The following is a 17,197-nucleotide window of genomic DNA, read 5'->3' as shown; positions in this document are numbered from 1 at the left end:
GAAAGGAGCATTGTGAGGAATATAAATCAAGTGTGTACTTATGTACAAATTTTGTCAAAAAGGATCTAATGCAAGTTGAGAAGGAGTGACAGTAAAAATGAAGCTAATTCTATCAGCTGCTTGAGCACATAGATACGTGGACCTGTTCCATAAAGTGTTTAAAAATCCTGAATTTAGCTGAGTGGCTCATGCCTATAATCCTAGCTACTCAGGAGGGCTGAGATTTGAGGATTAAGCTTTTAAGCTAGCCTGAGTAGACAAATTCAAGAGTCCTATCTGTAACTAACCAACAAAAAAGCTGGAAGCATGGCTCAAGTGGTAGAGCACCAGCCCTGAGCAAAAAGGCTAAGTGACAGGCTCTTAGTTCAAGTCCCATTACCAGAAAAAAGAAAATTCTAGACTTACTCAGACTAGTCAGTTGCTGATAATGAGGATTTTGGAATCTTCAATAGAAGCAAATGAGACAGAACCTTTGGTCCACTAGTGTAAGAGTGTAAAACATACTGATGGGTGAAGAGGATCAAAAGACATTACATACACATCTATGAATATCACCCAATGAAACCCATTGAGCACTGCTTGACGAAGTAGGAAGGACAGAGGAAAGGAATGAGAAAATAGGAGAGGGGATGAAATTTGTTCAAAGTGAATGTGAGAAAAGTATTGTTTTATTTATTTCTTTGGAGGTCCTGGGGCTTGAACTCAGGGCTGAGTACTGTTCCTGAACTTTTGTGCTCAAGGATAGTACTCTACTACTTTGGGCCATAGCACCATTTCTGGCTTTTAAAAAAATTAATTGGAGATGAGAGTCTCAAGGATGTTCCTGCCCAGGCTGGTTTGAATTACAATCTTCAAACCTCAGCCTCCTGACTAGCTAGGATTACAGGTATGAGCCACCAACACAGGGCAAAAAAGCACCTTTTCTATCAAAGTAGGTTAGTAGGTTGCTTTCTTTCAGTCTGTTTTTTGAGAATAAAAGTTCCTGCTTTGTCCTGGTATCTTGGCCCTTGTTGATGACGTTTTAGTTACATCCTTTTCCTGCTGCATTTTAATTAAGACATCCTGTTAGAAAGCTCCTTGAATTTTCATTACATCCAATTAAAACATCCCTTTTCAGCTGCAGAGGGACAGGGACTGCTGGCTTAAGGATAAGGAGGGAGCAGCCTTCCACTCTCCTTGTGTGCTTCCTTATCAGATTTTTGACTGATGGAAAACCCTTCTGAAGAAGTAAATTTTGCCTTGTCCAGTTCCTTTCGAGTTGGGTGTCCTTATTCCCAACATCTGGAGCCATTTCTAACAGTGAACTGTGTGAATGTATGGAACTATCACACATACATATGTTAACATACATATGTTAATTCAAAAGTAAATAAAAATGTAAAATAATATTAAAAAAAGAATGGAAGACCTAGTAAGACAGCTAAAGGGGAAATAAAGGGCACCAGAGGATGAAAGGGAATTGAAACACTGCCAATGCCATGTCTAATACAGCCTCCGTTTCTGAATGTATGGTCTGGCCAGGAAATAATTTTAACAGTTACATTCAATGAAAATATCATTTAGGAATACAGTAGACCTTACTCCAAAGAAGTCATGTTGTCTCTTTTTCTTTCTTTGAGCTATGTAGCCCAGGCTGGCCTTGACCGCAGGACCCTCCTGTGCCATCAGACCCAGCTGTTTTTCTTCCTGTCTTGTCAGCTCTTAATTTAGCTTAACAGGTTTTGACTGCAAGATACTTTCCTTGCAGTTAAAGGAAGTTCTTGAGCAGATGGCAGTGAAGTATCTTAATTACCTTTGTCAAGGGTGAATCTTTGTTCTGGTTAGAATGATCTCAGCTGGGAGCACTTCTTTTACAAAATGAATTCATACAGTGGGCCTGGTGGCTCACACCTGCTGTGGTAACAGAAAGCTGAAGATCACAATTCCAAGCCAGACCAGGCAGGAAAGATCATAAAACCCTAGTCTCCAATGAAGCACCAAAAAAGCGGTATTGGAGCTAATCTCCAATGAAGCACCAAAAAAGCGGTATTGGAGCAGCAGCCGCGTGGTAGAGCACTAGCCTTGTGCAAAACAGCTTAGGGACAGCTCCCAAGCCCTGAATTCAAGCCCCAGGACCTGCACCAGGAAAAAAAAAAAAAAGAAAAAAGGAGTTTGTGTGTTTGATTTTTGCTGAGATTTTGGTGGTGTAAGGGGCTTCTTTTTCCAGTCAGGGGTCTAGGAAGACTTGAAAAAGAGATGATTCTAGACCTGTTCCCAAATTTTCGGGGGGAAGTTTTGAAACAAGAAAACGATATGAACATTCCATTTCAGAACTGTGCAAGTGAGATCCTGGCCCTCAAGAGTTTTTCACTCCTTAAACAGCTCATTGTCTGGACTGTGCTGCCAGAGGTAAGAATGATTGTTTTCAGACTGTTCCAGCATGGTGACCCCCGTGGTCACTGCTTCTGTGGCATCCGCCCTTAGAGGCATGGCTCACGGGACTTAGTGTAAACATCCAGACGCCCTGGCTTCCTCCGCAAGCCCCGGACCGCGCTTACCGGCGCCGGAGAACTCCATCGGACATCCAGGTTAGGGCGGCCCGTGTAACGCGCGCGGAGTCGCTGGTCCCCGGGAGTGTCCACGGGGTTGGGGGTGGGTGGGGAGGAAGGACGGTTGGAGGAATTCAGATCTCCTAAGACTCGTTTACCGCTGGAATATCTACTCAGGCACTTTGGACCGAGATCACGGAGATGTGACTGGCACTGGGCGCGGCTGGCGTTACGTTCCGGAACCTTCCTTGGGGCGGGGTGCGCGTCTCCCCAGGTGCCTTTCCCCTCCAACTGGCTCTCACTCCGCCAGGGCGAGGCGAGGCCCGGCCCGGCTCGGCTGTAGGGGGGAGGCGTGGCGCCAATCTTCCTGCTCCTGCCCGAGGCGACCGGCGGCCTAAGCACGCGCACCGCGTCCCCGGGCGTCCGCGCGCGCGGCTCCGGCACTCGGGCCTCGCTTCGTCGTGCGCGGGGGCGCCGCCTCCTCCCGCCGCGCTGCCCGGGGGCGGAGACTCGCGCCGCGGAGGCCGGGAACGCTGGGGCGCGCGGTGCCGAACGGGTCCAAAGGGGCTTGAGGCGGGCGGCGGCGGCGGCACAGCCACCGGGCTGGGCTGCGCGGCGCCGGGCGAGGGAGGTAAGTGAGTGGCGCCCGCCCCCCGGCTCTGCTCCGAGCCCCCGAGACTCCGGCGCGGGCCCCGGGAGCCTCCTCGGGCCGTGCGCGCCCTGCTTTTGCCCCTCGGCGCTGGAGGCCGGCTTCCCTCTTCCGCGCCCGAGCAGCCTGCGGCTACCGAGTCCCGGAGCGGCCCCCGCACCCCGGGAAGGTCAGGTGGGGACCATGCGTGGCCTTTTTGTTCGGAGCCTTGTCACCCGCGTCGGCATCCCTAGTCAACAGCGTGCGGTGCAACCAAAGTCCTATGAGTTCCTGTTGTGCGGCGAGGCTGGCGCGAGGGAGGCTCCCATGGCTTTCCCTCCGTCCCGCCCGGGAGCTCTGGGGCCCCCGGTGCCCTCGTTGCCGCGGTCCGTCGAGCCAGGTGGCCCAGAGTTTGGCTCCGGTTCGGGGCGCGCTGCCGGAGCCGGTTCTCGGGGATGCTCCGGATCCACCAGTGTGCCCCGGCGCACCATCGTGGCCAGTGGGGAGCAGCCGCGGGGAGCAACTTTTGCTCTGCAAACCGTCTTCAAGGTGTTTAGAGTCGATTTAATATTTAAATGTTTTAAACTAACGCAAAAATGGAAAACAAATTTGAGCGGAATGTAGGAACCATCCGTGCCATTTGGAGTGTCACGTTGTGCTAGCCATCATTAGATGTGTGTCCAGGTCTGCAAAACCAAACTTGTGTGACTTTCACGGTTGAGGTTTCCTTTGTCTGATTTGGGGTCTGCAGGCCCTACAATTATGCAAATGTTGAGAAGCATTCCTAGAGATGGATTATTAAGACATTCGAAAGTTTAATGAAATATTTAGTAGTGCTAGGATGAACTCCGATTGGCTCAAATTTAGATGGTTTAGTATTTCAGCTTTTTTTTTTCCTGCGGGGATGGTGGGGGGGAGGATAATGTCACGAGACCTAGGGAGCAGTACAATCCCCTGTAAGGCAGTCCTTGTGGGTCTTCTAAGACCTTCTAGATTCTTCTAAGCGTATTACAAAAACTTAGGTAAGCTCCTGGTGTTGGCTAATTTTCCTTCCTTAGTACATAGAAACAGCCTGGGTGCTTTGCTGTTCTGAGGTTTTTGCTTGAGCCACAGCTCTACTTAAGTAGGCTTTTTTGGTGTGTCTCACAGGACTTTCCTTCCTGGCTTCACACTTGTCTTCAGAGCTCAGCCTCCTGAAGTAGCTAGAATTACAGGTGTCAGCCACCATCGCCTGGACAGACATTTACTTTTTAAGGTGTTACTGGACAAAAGGAAAGTGAATTCTTAGAATATTTATATAAGAGAGAAAAAAAAGTTTTCTAAGACCTCTATTTTGTCATTCTGTTGGAGAGGTTATCACAATCTTCACAGTCAAAACAAGTTTGGAGTTGGGAAATGTGGCTCAGCAGTAAGGCCCGGAGTTCTGACTTGGACACAAAAATGAAAGAAGTGAAAGTGATAAGGAGGGACGTGAGGGATTCCACTTGCCACAACCTGGCTATTAGATGCTGAGTGCATCTGCTTTCTGACTCCTGGCTACAGGTCTGGTTAATGGTGGGAGGGAAAGATTTTGCATTTCTTTCTTCCCCTGTAAATATGTGAGATTCAGTGGTACCTGCATATCCCTGTATTCATGTGGCCAACTCTCCTGGCAGTGAGGGGCTGTGAAACTGCTAGCTGCTTTCTGCCTCAGAGGCCCCAGAGGCAGATGGGGATAATGCAACTACCCAGCATCTTTGAGCAGGTCCTGCTGAACACCAAGCTGGGAATTTCAAACTGGCTTGGCCCGGACAGACCAGCCCTGATTCTTCAGGGGTTCTCAGAGTCCTGGGGTAGCAAGGGAAAGGAAAGAAAAATGAGATGTCTGTGTCTTTGACTATAATTCTGTTGCATTATTACTTTATTTTGAGGATAAGTTGCCATGTGAAAAGATGTATTTCCTTTAAGACCTAGCAGAAGCAATAACATCCATAATTTTATTAAAAACAATTCTTTTTTGGAAGATAAAACTTAAAAAACATTTTTATAAACATCTTAATATGCTTTTTCCTTAGTCTTAGAAAAGTGTGGGTGTTATTTCACTTGCCTCCAAAAAATGTTCTTAAAGATCTTGATCATTTTGTTTTCTTGACTTGTCGTTACTAATGATATTAGGTTCAAAGAAAGGCCAAACCTTTCCTAAATCCCTAGAGAGCCTTTTGTTGGGCTTCACAAATTTCTCCCTTTCTAAGATATTTACATCTTCATTTTATTCTTCTATAAAACTCTTACAGGTTGTATTAATAGAACTTCTCAGTAAAATTTAGGATATTAACTAGTACATGACCAGACTATGTTAAGCACTGTATTATAGAATTAAAGTGACTTGTAATTTGCTGTGGTATCCAAACATTTTTTATTAGTCTCATTAGTTAAAGCTAGCAATCTTTTGTGTTTGTTGTTTAATTACACATTAACTATAAACATGTGCTAATTATGGTTATATTGTATGCCAAATTTACACAAGATAAAACTTTTTTAGGGATGGATTCATTGTTAGTGGGAGTGGAGTTAAAACTATTCTTTATGTTTCTTTTAATTTTGAGTATTTTGGGGCCATTCTTTGTCAGGTCTGATGACATCATAGTTTCTACTTTGTGCTTTGGCTAATTGCAGAGCTGACTCAGTATTAAGCTGTGCTTTGCCAGCTGTGGTTCTGTCCTATCTTATTAGTATAACTTAAATTTGTGCTTCTTATGTGAATCTTAAACACTCCCTGTTTTTTGTAAGGTTTAGCTTATTCATCCATATGCAGCACTGAGCATGTGCCAGCTAGATTAGTTGTATTGTGTGGAAGGTAAAGGAAGGGAAATGGGTGGCTTTCCTGCTTCCTCTCCCTCATGGCTTAGTAGTTTATGCCCGCAAACCCTTGAGAGAGGTATAGGGAGGATACAGTGTCAGTTTCCACTTGCATCAGTAGTGTTAGTATGTTATTATAGTACAATGTAACTAACATGAAATAACACCATAGGAAATATTTCATATAATTTTAACTGATTATGTTATACTAGGAACTGTGTGGTTTCTACCCTCTATCCTCTTTTTTTTTTTTTTAACACCGATCCTGGGACTCAAACTCTAGGATTGTGAACTGTCCTTGAGCTCTTATTTTGCTCAAGGCTAGTGCCGTACCACCTGAGCCACAGTGCCACTTCCAGCTTTTTCTGTGATTAATTGGAAATAAGAGTATCACTGACTTTTCTGCCCAGGCTGGCTTCAAACTGAGATCCTCAAATCTTAGCCTCCTGAGTAGCTAGGATTATGGGTGTGAGCCACCAGTGCCTGACCTCTTTTTTGTTTTATGCCATTCCTGGGGCTTGAACTCAGTGCCTGAGTGTTGTCCTTAGCTTTTTTGTTCAAGGCTAGTGCTTTACCACTCGAGGCACAATTCTATTTGTTTGTTTTGGTTGATTGGAAATAATAGTCTCATTCCTGCACAGGCTGGCTTTGGACCTTGATTCTTAGATCTCAGTCTTTTGAGCCACAAGGGCCCAGCTAGTTTGAATCTTCTGTTGAGATAAGTATAAATGTACATTTTGGGTTTTTCTTCTCCAGTATGGTGGAATTATCTTCTATATACCTCGGATGCAAGCACCCTGTGGTCTAATAATTCTTCAGCCTCAAATAATTCTTTAGCCAGATGATGGAGGCTCACCCTTGTAATCCTAGCTACTCAGGCTGAGATCTGAGGATTCCAGTTCAGAGCCAACTTGGGCAGGAAAGTCTGAAACTTTCTCCAATTAACCACAGGAAGTGGAGCTGTGGTAGAGTGCTAGCCTTGAACAAAAAAGCCCAGGGACAGTGCACAGGCCCTGAGTTCAAGCCCTAGGACTGTTGCATACATAAAAAAAACAACAACAAACCCACAACCTCTTTTCATGTGATCCCCATAAGATCTCTCCTTATTTTCACTTGAGTGCATGAGACTGAAAAGATGAAATAACCCAGGTGCTGTGGCTTAAGCCTGTAATCATAGCTATGTGGGAGAGTTTAGAGGTTCAAAGCCCATCTGGGGTAGGAGTGGCTGAATGGGATAGTGCACACCTGATCATCTCAGAGACAGAAGCATAATGGCTGTCCCAGTAGCTTGCACCTGACATCTCAGCAGTGTGGAGAAAAATAGGAAGATCACTGTCACCAGCATGTCTGAGATAAAGTGAAATCCTAGCTGAAAAAAAATTAGCTAACACAAAAAGGGCTAGTGAAGTAGCCCAAATGGTAGAGTGCTTGCACTCTGGAAAGAGACATCAAGGTTGTCCGTACAGATGAGTGAACAGATGAGCCAGGAGATTTGGTAATGGATGAGTAGACGCCTCAGGTTCCCACTGAGAAGTGGGCCCACTCAGTTATCTGCTCAAAGTGCTTCCCTGTGTCTCTTGATGGTGGAGATCTTTCTTACCTACCTTTGTATTCCTACTGGCATTCTAGTATTCAAGAGGGGCATGCTTTGAATGAGACCAGCTTTTCTACTTTATGATGCCTACATTTGATACTGTGGTTTTCTTTTTCATGTAGTAAATGAGGAAGCTATATAATGCTTTGATACAATTTAGGAATGCTAAACTGTAGCTTCAAGATGTGCAGCACTTGCAATTTACTTTTTGGTGGTACTGAGAATTAACTCAAAACCTTTAACTCCACCATTTGAGCCACACCCTCAGTCATTTGGCTTTTAATCTATTTTTCAGGTAAGATGTCAAGCTTTTGCCCTGTCTGGCTTAAGACTATGATCCTCCTACATCTACCTCTGAATAGCTGAAATTACAGGCATATACTATTATGCCTGACTAAAATTGCATTTTGTCATTATTGTTTGGCATTTTAAAAAAATTAGATGCTTATTTAGAGAAAATGAGATCAAACAAGGAAAATATTCCTTCTCTTCCCTTCCATATTTATTCCCACTTGCGCCTTATTTAATCTGTATGTATCTTTCCTTCATCATGTTTTCTATGTGTTTTCCATGTACAGAGAAATATACTCATATATTGGGTATATTTAAAAATTGTTTTTCAGCAAAAACAAAATCATACCCTGTTATATATCACTACACTCTGTGCGTTGTATTGTCTGTTGCTCCATCACCAAAGGTCTCACTCTGAATCTGTGGGCTGATAGGTTCAGCTGGGTGGTTCCTCTCCACATGATGCTGGGACTACAGGATTTAGTAGATTTGGTAGGTGGGAGTTAAAGATGTTTCATGAGCTAAAGATGTTTCAGTTAAAAAAAATACTGCATTTCCAAATTGCCAAGAGGGACAGAATGTAAACAGTTTTGATAAATTTTAACAGTAATGATCAATTGATTTAGAAAAATAATTCTGAATTGTAATTGTCTAATTTTAGTGTGAGCAGAATGGGAGGTTCCTGATGACAGTTAATTCCTTGTTTACACTGTTCCTTCTGTACCAGGGAGAATCCAGTTGGATGCCCCTCTAATGAAAAGCAGTTAGCTTTGCCCAGGAGAAAAGAACTTTAGACTAGCAAGTTATTGTAAGTGGAGTCCATTTAGGTTACCCTTCATTTTGCAGAAACCTTGTTTCTTTGCAGAAACAGTGGTAGCACAGACAATAGTAGGTCAGGTTTAGGAAGAAATGTTTACTACTAAGCAGATGAAGCAGTGGGAGACAATAGTGGAATAAACCCATAAAGCCAGGAAAGAGCTAAGAAAATGGACAAAAGTTAAACCTCTAAGTGGTAAGAAAATGTACATATCTTTCCAGAGATAAACAACATATTTTCTCTGTCATGTTTCTCTGCTTAAAAATAAATGAGTGTGCCAGGTGCTGGTGGCTCAAGCCAGTAATCCTAGCTACTCAGGAGGCTGAGATCTGAGGATCACAGTTTGAAGCCAGCCCAGGCAGGAAAGTTTGTGAGACTCTTAATCTCCAATTACTCAAAAATCTAAAGTGGAGCTATGTCTCAAAGTGGTAAAGTGCTAGTCTTGAGCAAGATAGCTCAGGGACAGTGCCCAGGCCCCGATTTCAAGCCCTACAACCACCAATAGATAAATAAATGTGTCCAGAACCAAATGCACTAGTGTGCCTTGCCCAGCAGGGAAAGCTCAAGCAAATGGAGTAGGCCTCAAGCCTTCATCCACAAGGCCTGTTCTGGCTTTTACACACTGATGGCTGGGTATACCAAGCTGCTAATCTGTTACATCTGTTTTGGGACAGGGAATTTCTATTTTTAATACATACCAAGGCAATACTGATCCTACTGACTACACTTTGGGAACTGTTGAGCTGTGGGCTGGGGTCAGCTAGCTACCCTTTTCCTGTAAAGAGCCAGACAATATTTTAGGTTTTGCAGACTTTGTTGTCACAACTACTCAGCTCTGTAGCCCAATAGCCATAGACAGTATAGGGTCAGCCCCTATTTTGGGGTTCCACCTCTGTAGACTCAACTAACTTCTGAATTGCAACTAGAAAAAAAAAGTGATGCCAGGTGCTGGTGGCTTACACCTCTAATCCTAGCTTCTCAAGAGGCTGAGATCTGAGGACTACAGTTCAAAGCCAACCTGGGCAGGAAAGTTCATGAGACTCTTATCTCCAATTAACCACCAGAAAACTGGAAGTAGTGCTATGGTTCAAAGTGGTAGAGTTCTAGCCTTGAGCAAAAAGAGCTCAAGGACAACACCCAGGCCCTGAGTTCAAGCACTACAACAACAACAAAAAGTTACTTCTTTTCTAAACATGTGAAGACTTCTTAAGTTGTCAGTTGTTAATCTATACAGCATAACAGGCATTTCCACAACATGAAATATTGTCAGTGGTCTAATGATTGAAGTCTAAGTAATATTTGCTTAGGTTATATTCAAATATGATTTCATTTTAAATAAGTGGTTTGAAAGTCCTTAGATTTTGTTATCCAAATGGGGTCCTGGAATAAGGAACAACTATATAAGTATATGATTATGGTCCCATTCCTCTAAAACTTTTTTTTTTAGAATTAAAACTTTTAGAATGAGTTGCTTTTTATATTTGTATGCACTAGGCTTTGAACTCAGGGCACTGTGCCTGCTAAGAAGGTATTCTACTGCTAAGCCATACCTTCAGCCCTTTTTTGCTCTGGTCAGTTTTGAGATAGGTCCTGCTTCCTGCCCAGATTCATGCCTGGACCATGACCCACCTATTTTAGGCTTCTATTGAAGGGAGGGTGGCAGACTTATGCTAATACACCCCACTTCTTTCTGTTGAGATGGAGTCTCTTAGACATTTCTGCCCAGGTTGGTCTGGAATCAACCTAGATTCTTTTGATGTTCCATGTAGCTAAAATTACAGATGTGAGCTATTGGTGTCTTTTTTTTTTTTTTAAGTCAGAGTATGAAGAATAGGCTGGCCTTGAACCCATAATCTAGTATGCTAGAACTGACTTGTGTAATTGATACGCCAAGCTTCAAGTCTTCATTTGCTGTGCTTTTCACCTATCATGATTTTTTTTCAACTAGTAAGAAAAACATAACTGATAGCTTGTGGGTAATTGGCAAAATTTGGGCTACAGTGTGGGATTCTTGAATTAAAAGGAAAAATCAATACGTTTTGGCCAAGATTAAGGGGTGGCTGCCTTAAGAAAATTCTAGACGCAGGATGAAATAAGATGAAATTTAGCTCTCCTATTCATTTTCATTTATCTACTTCTCTTTTTAGTGTTTCTTCACCCAATAGTGAACATTCAGTCAGTCAGTCGGTCAGCCAGTCTCGTCTCTCTTGGAACTTGAAGTCTAGGCCTGCACACTGTTCCTAGCTCAAGGCTAGCACTCTATCACTTGAGCCACAGAGCTACTTTTGGTTTCCAATGGATAGTTGGAGATAAGCATCTCACTGACTTCCCTGCCTGGGCTGGCTTTGATTCCCAGATCTCAGCCTCCTGAGTAATTAGTATTACAGGCTTGAGCCACCAGCACCTGACATTCTTGTTTATTTTATTTTTATTATTTGTATTTACTTATGTTTTGAGACATAGTCTCACCCAGTAGTTCAGGCTGGCCTTGAATTTGTAATCCTTCTTCCTGAGTGCTGAGATGGTAAGCATACACAATCATGTCTGGCTGCATTTTTTTTCACTTTAAAAATTATCTTTAGGGCTGGGGATATAGCCTAGTGGCAAGAGTGCCTGCCTCGGATACACGAGGTCCTAGGTTCGATTCCCCAGCACCACATATACAGAAAACGGCCAGAAGCGGCACTGTGGCTCAAGTGGCGGAGTGCTAGCCTTGAGCGGGAAGAAGCCAGGGACAGTGCTCAGGCCCTGAGTCCAAGGCCCAGGACTGGCCAAAAAAAACAAAAAAAAAAAACAAAAAATTATCTTTAATTGTCCGAAAGGTTTGTTTTATTGATTGATTGATGCCTCTCATGGGCTTGAACTCAGGCCTAGGCACTGTCCCTGAGCTATCTTGTTCAAGTGTAGCACTCTTCCACTTGAACCACAGCTCTATTTCTTGCTTTTTTGGTAGTTAATTGGAGATAAGAGTCTTACATATTGGCTTAAAAAAAATTCCAGTCCTGGGGCTTGAACTCAGGGCCTGAGCACTGTCCCTGGCTTCTTTTTGCTCAAGGCCAGTACTTTACCACTTGAGCCACAGCGCCACTTCTGGCCTTTTCTATATATGTGGTGCTGAGGAATTGAACCCAGGGCTTCATGTATGTGAGGCAAGCACTCTATCACTAGGCCATATTCCCAGCCCTCAGGCTGGCTTTGAACCAGGAGTCTCAGATCATAGTCTCCTTAGCAGCTAGGATTACAGATTTGAGCCACCTGTGCCTGGCCTTACACGCTTATAAAGTTGTAGTTTCTACAAACTGTCATCTGCCCTAATTGGGGAAAATGTGTTAAAAATTAAGGTTTGAACAAAAACCAGCAGCCCTTCTGTATACCAGCAACACACAAGCAGAAAAGGCAATTATGGAAAAATACCATTCGCAATAGCTAAGAAAAGAATAAGATACCTAGGGATTAACCTACCCAAAGATGTGAAAGATCTATGTAATGAAAACTATAAAAATCTAAACAGAGAAATCAAAGAGGACACCAGGAAATGGAAAGACCTCCCATGTTCATGGGTAGGCAGAATCAATATAGTGAAAAATGGCCATATTGCCAAAGATGTTAAACAAATTCAATGTAAGACCCATCAAAGTCCCAACTACATTCTTCACTAAAATAGAGAAAACAACCCAAAAATTCATATAGAGCAACAAAAGACCTAGAATAGCCAAAGCAAATCTAGGCAAAAGAAGCATCACACAGGAGGTATCACAATGCCAGACTTCAAGCTCTATTACAGAGCCATCACAATAAAAACAGCCTGGTACTAGCACAGAAACAGACCTGAAGATCAATGGAATAGGGTAGAAGACCTGGAAATAAATTCGCATACTTAGCTGATATTTGACAAAGGAGCTAAATACATACAATGGAAAAAAATAGCCTCTTCAACTATTGGTGCTGGGAAAACTGGGCAGCCACATGCAGAAAACTCAGAGTGGACCCTAGCCTATCACCATACACTAAGATCAACTCAAAATGGAGTAAAGACCTCAACATCAGACCTGAAACTACTGAAGGACAGAGTAGGAGGGACACTAGAACGTATAGGCACTAGAACGTATAGAGTCCCAGGGGCACAACAGATAGGGGAGAGATTGACAAATGGGACTACCTCAAAATAAAAAGTTTCTGCACAGCTAAAGACATAGCCATTGAACTAGAAAGACAGACAAACATATGGGAAAAGATCTTCACCAGAAAAGCAACAAAGGCCTAATATTTGTCATCTACAGGGAACTCAAGAAACTAACCCCTTCCAAACACAGTAAACCGATTATTAAATGGGCAAGGGAGCTAAAGAGAGACTTCACAGAAGAGAGAAAAATGGCAAAGAAACATATGAGGAAATGTTCAACATCCCTGGCAGTGAAAGAAATGCAAAAAGAAACAACCCTGAAATACCACCTCATCCCAGTTAGAATGGTCTGTACTTTGAACTCAGGCAACAAGTGCTGGAGGGGATGTGGAGAAAAAGGAACCCTTCTCCACTGCTGGTGGGAGTGTAAACTAGTACAACCACTCTGGAGAACAGTATGGAGGTTCCTCAAAAAACTCAGCACAGACATACCCTATGACCCAGTCATACCACTCCTAGTCATCTATCCAGAACAACAGGATCCAGGATACCACAAGGACACGTTCATATCCATGTTTACTGCAGCACAATTCACAGTAAACAAGATATGGAAACAACACAGATGCCCAACTACAGATGAATGGATCCAAAAAATGTGGTACCCATACACAGTGGAATTCTACACAGCAATTAGAAATGATAAAATAATGGCATCCGCAGGGAAATGGACATATCTTTTCTTTTTAAAATGGACAAATCTTGAACAAATAACGTTGAGCCAGACAAGCCTAGAACACAGAGAACAAAGGTACACGGTCTCCCTGATAGGTGGATGTTAGGGGGGAAAGGAAAAACAAAATTAAAAAGCAGAGATCGTGTCTGTAAAATAAACATCTTTTCAAATGGTATTTCTACATGTTTTGATCAGTGACTTTATACCATGTCCCTAAAACCAAACAATTACTAAATAAGCATAAAAATGTCTAGGATAGTCCTAGCAGAAGACCACAATAGCTCAACAGCTATGTACATATGATTATATAAGATGAGGCTAAGCAAAATGAACTCCAAGATATGCAAACAAGAGGATTTTTTTTTTTTAGTAGAGCTATGGCTCAAAGGGGTAGAGCACCAGCTTTATTTTATTTTATTTTATTTTATTTTATTTTTTTGCCAGTCCTGGTCCTTGGACTCAGGGCCTGAGCACTGTCCCTGGCTTCTTTTTGTTCAAGGCTAGCATTCTGCCACTTGAGTCACACGGCGCCACTTCTGGCCATTTTATATATATGTGGTGCTGGAGAATCATACCCAGGGCTTCATGTATACAAGGCAAGCACTTTTGCCACTAGGCCATATTCCCAGCCCCAAGAAGATATTTTTTATTATCTTTAATGTACTATGTGAACTCCCTATGGCTTATCCTCTGTTACTGTATATGATTCTGGTACACTGGGTATTGTATATATACGTTTATCTGAACTAGGAAAGGGAAAGGGAACATCAGAAGGGTGAGACAAAGAATAAAGGGTGAATCAATGCAATAGCGATACTCATAAGACAATATATTGAAAAGGAACTGTAGTGCAGGCTGGGAGGGAGGGAAGGTAAGAGAAAAATGAGGGAGAGTATAACAAGAAATGTACTCACTACCTAACTATGTAACTGTAAACCCTCTGTACATCACCTTGACAATAAAATTTTAAAAATTTAAATTTTAAGAAATAAATAAAAATTAGGGTTTGAGGAAATGAAGGAGTGATTATGTACTTGCTAAGTTTGTAAGTCAGTTTGACAGGTGACTGGACTTGATCACTTAATCTTCATGGCTCAGAGGAGGAGGTCAACAAGCATTCTATAAAGGGCCAAATAGTAAATATTTAAACCTCATAAGAATCCTATGCGTTGATATGTCTGTTTTAACTTCTTTGTAGCCAGAAAGCTTCTCTAAGAGACACTATAGAAGGCATGGGTGGCTGTGCCAGTAAAACTTTCATTTATAAAAAATGTGCAGTTAGGCTGGGGATATGACCTAGTGATAGTGAGTGCTTGCCTCACATACATGAAGCCCTGGGTTTGATTCCTCAGTACCACATATATAGAAAAGGCCAGATGTGGTGCTGTGGCTCAAGTGGTAGAGTGCTAGCTTTGAGCAAAAAGAAGCCAGGGACAGTGCTCAGGCCCTGAGTTCAAGCCCCAGGACTGGCAAAAAAAAAAAGTGCAATATGCTGACCTTCAACTTAGTGACAAGATAGAATTTGTTTGAACTGTCAAAAAAAAACAATGTGGTGGCTAAACCCTTGCTTGCTGCATAGGGTGTGGTAGGGCGTGTTAGTTCATTGCAGTGACTTTTGAACTTTCTGCTGAGCAGCTCAGCTCTTCCTGTTGAGAGTGGACAGATATGTGTGGTCCCCCACAGTGTTGAGAGAAGTTAGGTTGTTTCTGGAGACCTTGGCCTTCCAAGTTCATCTGGTTTTCTGATGGCTCCTTGTATATTTAGCTGTATGATCAAAAGTGATGTATGAAAGTATTTAACAAGCTCAAGGGGCTGATGTATTTGACAAGGTTGTCTATTTTTTATATTACTTTATTAGGTTTTCTATTTTCATGTGCCCCACCCCCCAATTGCTGGGAAGCTAATCCAGATCCTTATACATACTAAGCACGTACTCTGCCACTGACCTTTATAACCTCCAGACACATTTGTATCCTCTCAGACTTTTTTCTTATAGCAAGCAATACTTTTAACCAGTGTATTCAGTTTTGTCTAAAGCCAGTAGATAGGAATCTGCAGTTTTCTTATGACTTTTAACACAAAAATCTCTAACCTTCATATTTGGGTTTTGTAGATTCAGATGGTCTAGGGTGATCAGTTTTCTCAGTAGGTCAGCTGTTCCTAATCAGACACAAGACAAACCGTATTCTGAAGCCTAAACTAAAATACACATTAAAATATCTTTTCCATTCAGTTCCTTCCCTACCCTTCATCTTAGACCCAGTTCATATAAGTTCTAAAGTGGGTGAAAGAGAGTGCTTGAAGAATTGGACTGTTTAAATGTGGCTTTGGCCACATTCTGCTCCCTTCTCTCCTGTCTTTATCAGTCTTGGCCATCCATCATCAGCTGGTGATGCAGGGCATCGAAGGCTGAAAGTCTCAGTGTTTGCCCTTCTATCTCATGGGTGCTTTCTTGCCTGGCCACCCCTACTCCATTTCAGGAACCTGAGGTACCCCCCTGATGTTGCTGTGTGGGCAGCCTGACACTGGGTCTCAGTGAGGGGCTCATTCCGACAGCTGTTTTCCACCAGGCTATGTCTGGGACACCCACTGCTCCATATGGTGGTCATCTCTGCTGCTCTTGTGGATGGCAGTCACAGGAGAGCAGGTGAGGAATGCTGTACTGTAGGATGGTTGTAGAACAAAGACCTTCACTTTCCCTCCTAAGGTAGAAAAAAGGTTGAATCTATAAGTAATCTGATCTACCTCTCTCTATAGTAATAACAGTAGCAGTCAACATTCACTTAGCAGTTAATACATGTCATGCAATCCAAACACTTCTGGCATCTAGATTCATCTATTTTTCATTGTAACCGTGAGCGAGTCAGTGAGGCCAGGGTAGACCTGGCCATACTGAACTGCCTGCTGCTAGCACTACACCTGATGCTTGGGAGTTGCTCGGTGAATTTTTAGTGTCAGGCTAAAGGAAGGAGGTTGTTAGTGTTCATCCATAGGCTTCTTTTGAGGTTGAGTCTGTTTCCTGTATTCAGACTTAAGGCACACCTACCAACTGACATTTCTGCTAGAATATAAAAAATTTTGCAAGCTCCACCTAAAAAATACATTGTTAGGGAAGTTAGTGTATGAAAGAAGTAGCTACTCAAAGCACTAGGTAAAAATTCAGTAAGGTGTGGCTAGCCTTTCAGAGAGGGAAGAGTATTGTTTTCCCATTTCCTTGTTCCTTATTGCAAAAAGGAATTAACAGTGGATGAACACGTGTGTGTGTGTGTGTGTGTGTGTGTGCATGCGTGCATGCGTGTGCTGGAGATCAAACTCTTAGGTGTCACTAAGCTAAGCTATGCCACTACCACTGGACAAATAATTTCAGTGTAAATATGAAACCAGATACAATGGCCTTCCTTATCTCCAGGAATTCAACAAGCTATAAGAATGTTTGAAAGACAGCCTTTCTGTAACAAAATGAAAAGAAGAATAAAAATTCTTCAAGTATGTTCTGATCAGATCTTGACGGGTTCACAGCAGGTGTCATTGCTAGAAGAGTTTCTGAAAGTCTCTTTGGGCATTTCATATTGTGAATAAGTGACTGTACATATAGGTGTCATCTCTTATTCACAGTGTTATATGCATTATGGCGTTTGTGGCATG

General features: G+C 42.7%; 1 protein-coding gene across 2 annotated transcripts in view; it reads left to right on the top strand.

The window, feature by feature from the left end:
• Positions 1–579: 579 nt before the first annotated feature.
• Golm1 (golgi membrane protein 1) overlaps positions 580–17,197 on the top strand; it is a 54,479-nt gene continuing 37,861 nt past the window's right edge. Inside the window, exons 1-2 of one of the 2 annotated variants that reach the window (XM_048331599.1) lie at positions 580–587; positions 2,038–2,047. The gene's annotated coding sequence lies outside the window, so the exon portion shown is untranslated. Of the gene's footprint in view, positions 588–2,037; positions 2,048–3,037; positions 3,160–17,197 lie in introns of those variants that run through there. The other variant, XM_048331591.1, reaches the window with a different exon arrangement.

The sequence above is a fragment of the Perognathus longimembris genome, chromosome 1 (genome assembly GCF_023159225.1).
Source record: "Perognathus longimembris pacificus isolate PPM17 chromosome 1, ASM2315922v1, whole genome shotgun sequence".
Taxonomy (NCBI): domain Eukaryota; kingdom Metazoa; phylum Chordata; class Mammalia; order Rodentia; family Heteromyidae; genus Perognathus; species Perognathus longimembris.
This window is presented reverse-complemented; position numbering and strand designations above follow the sequence as displayed.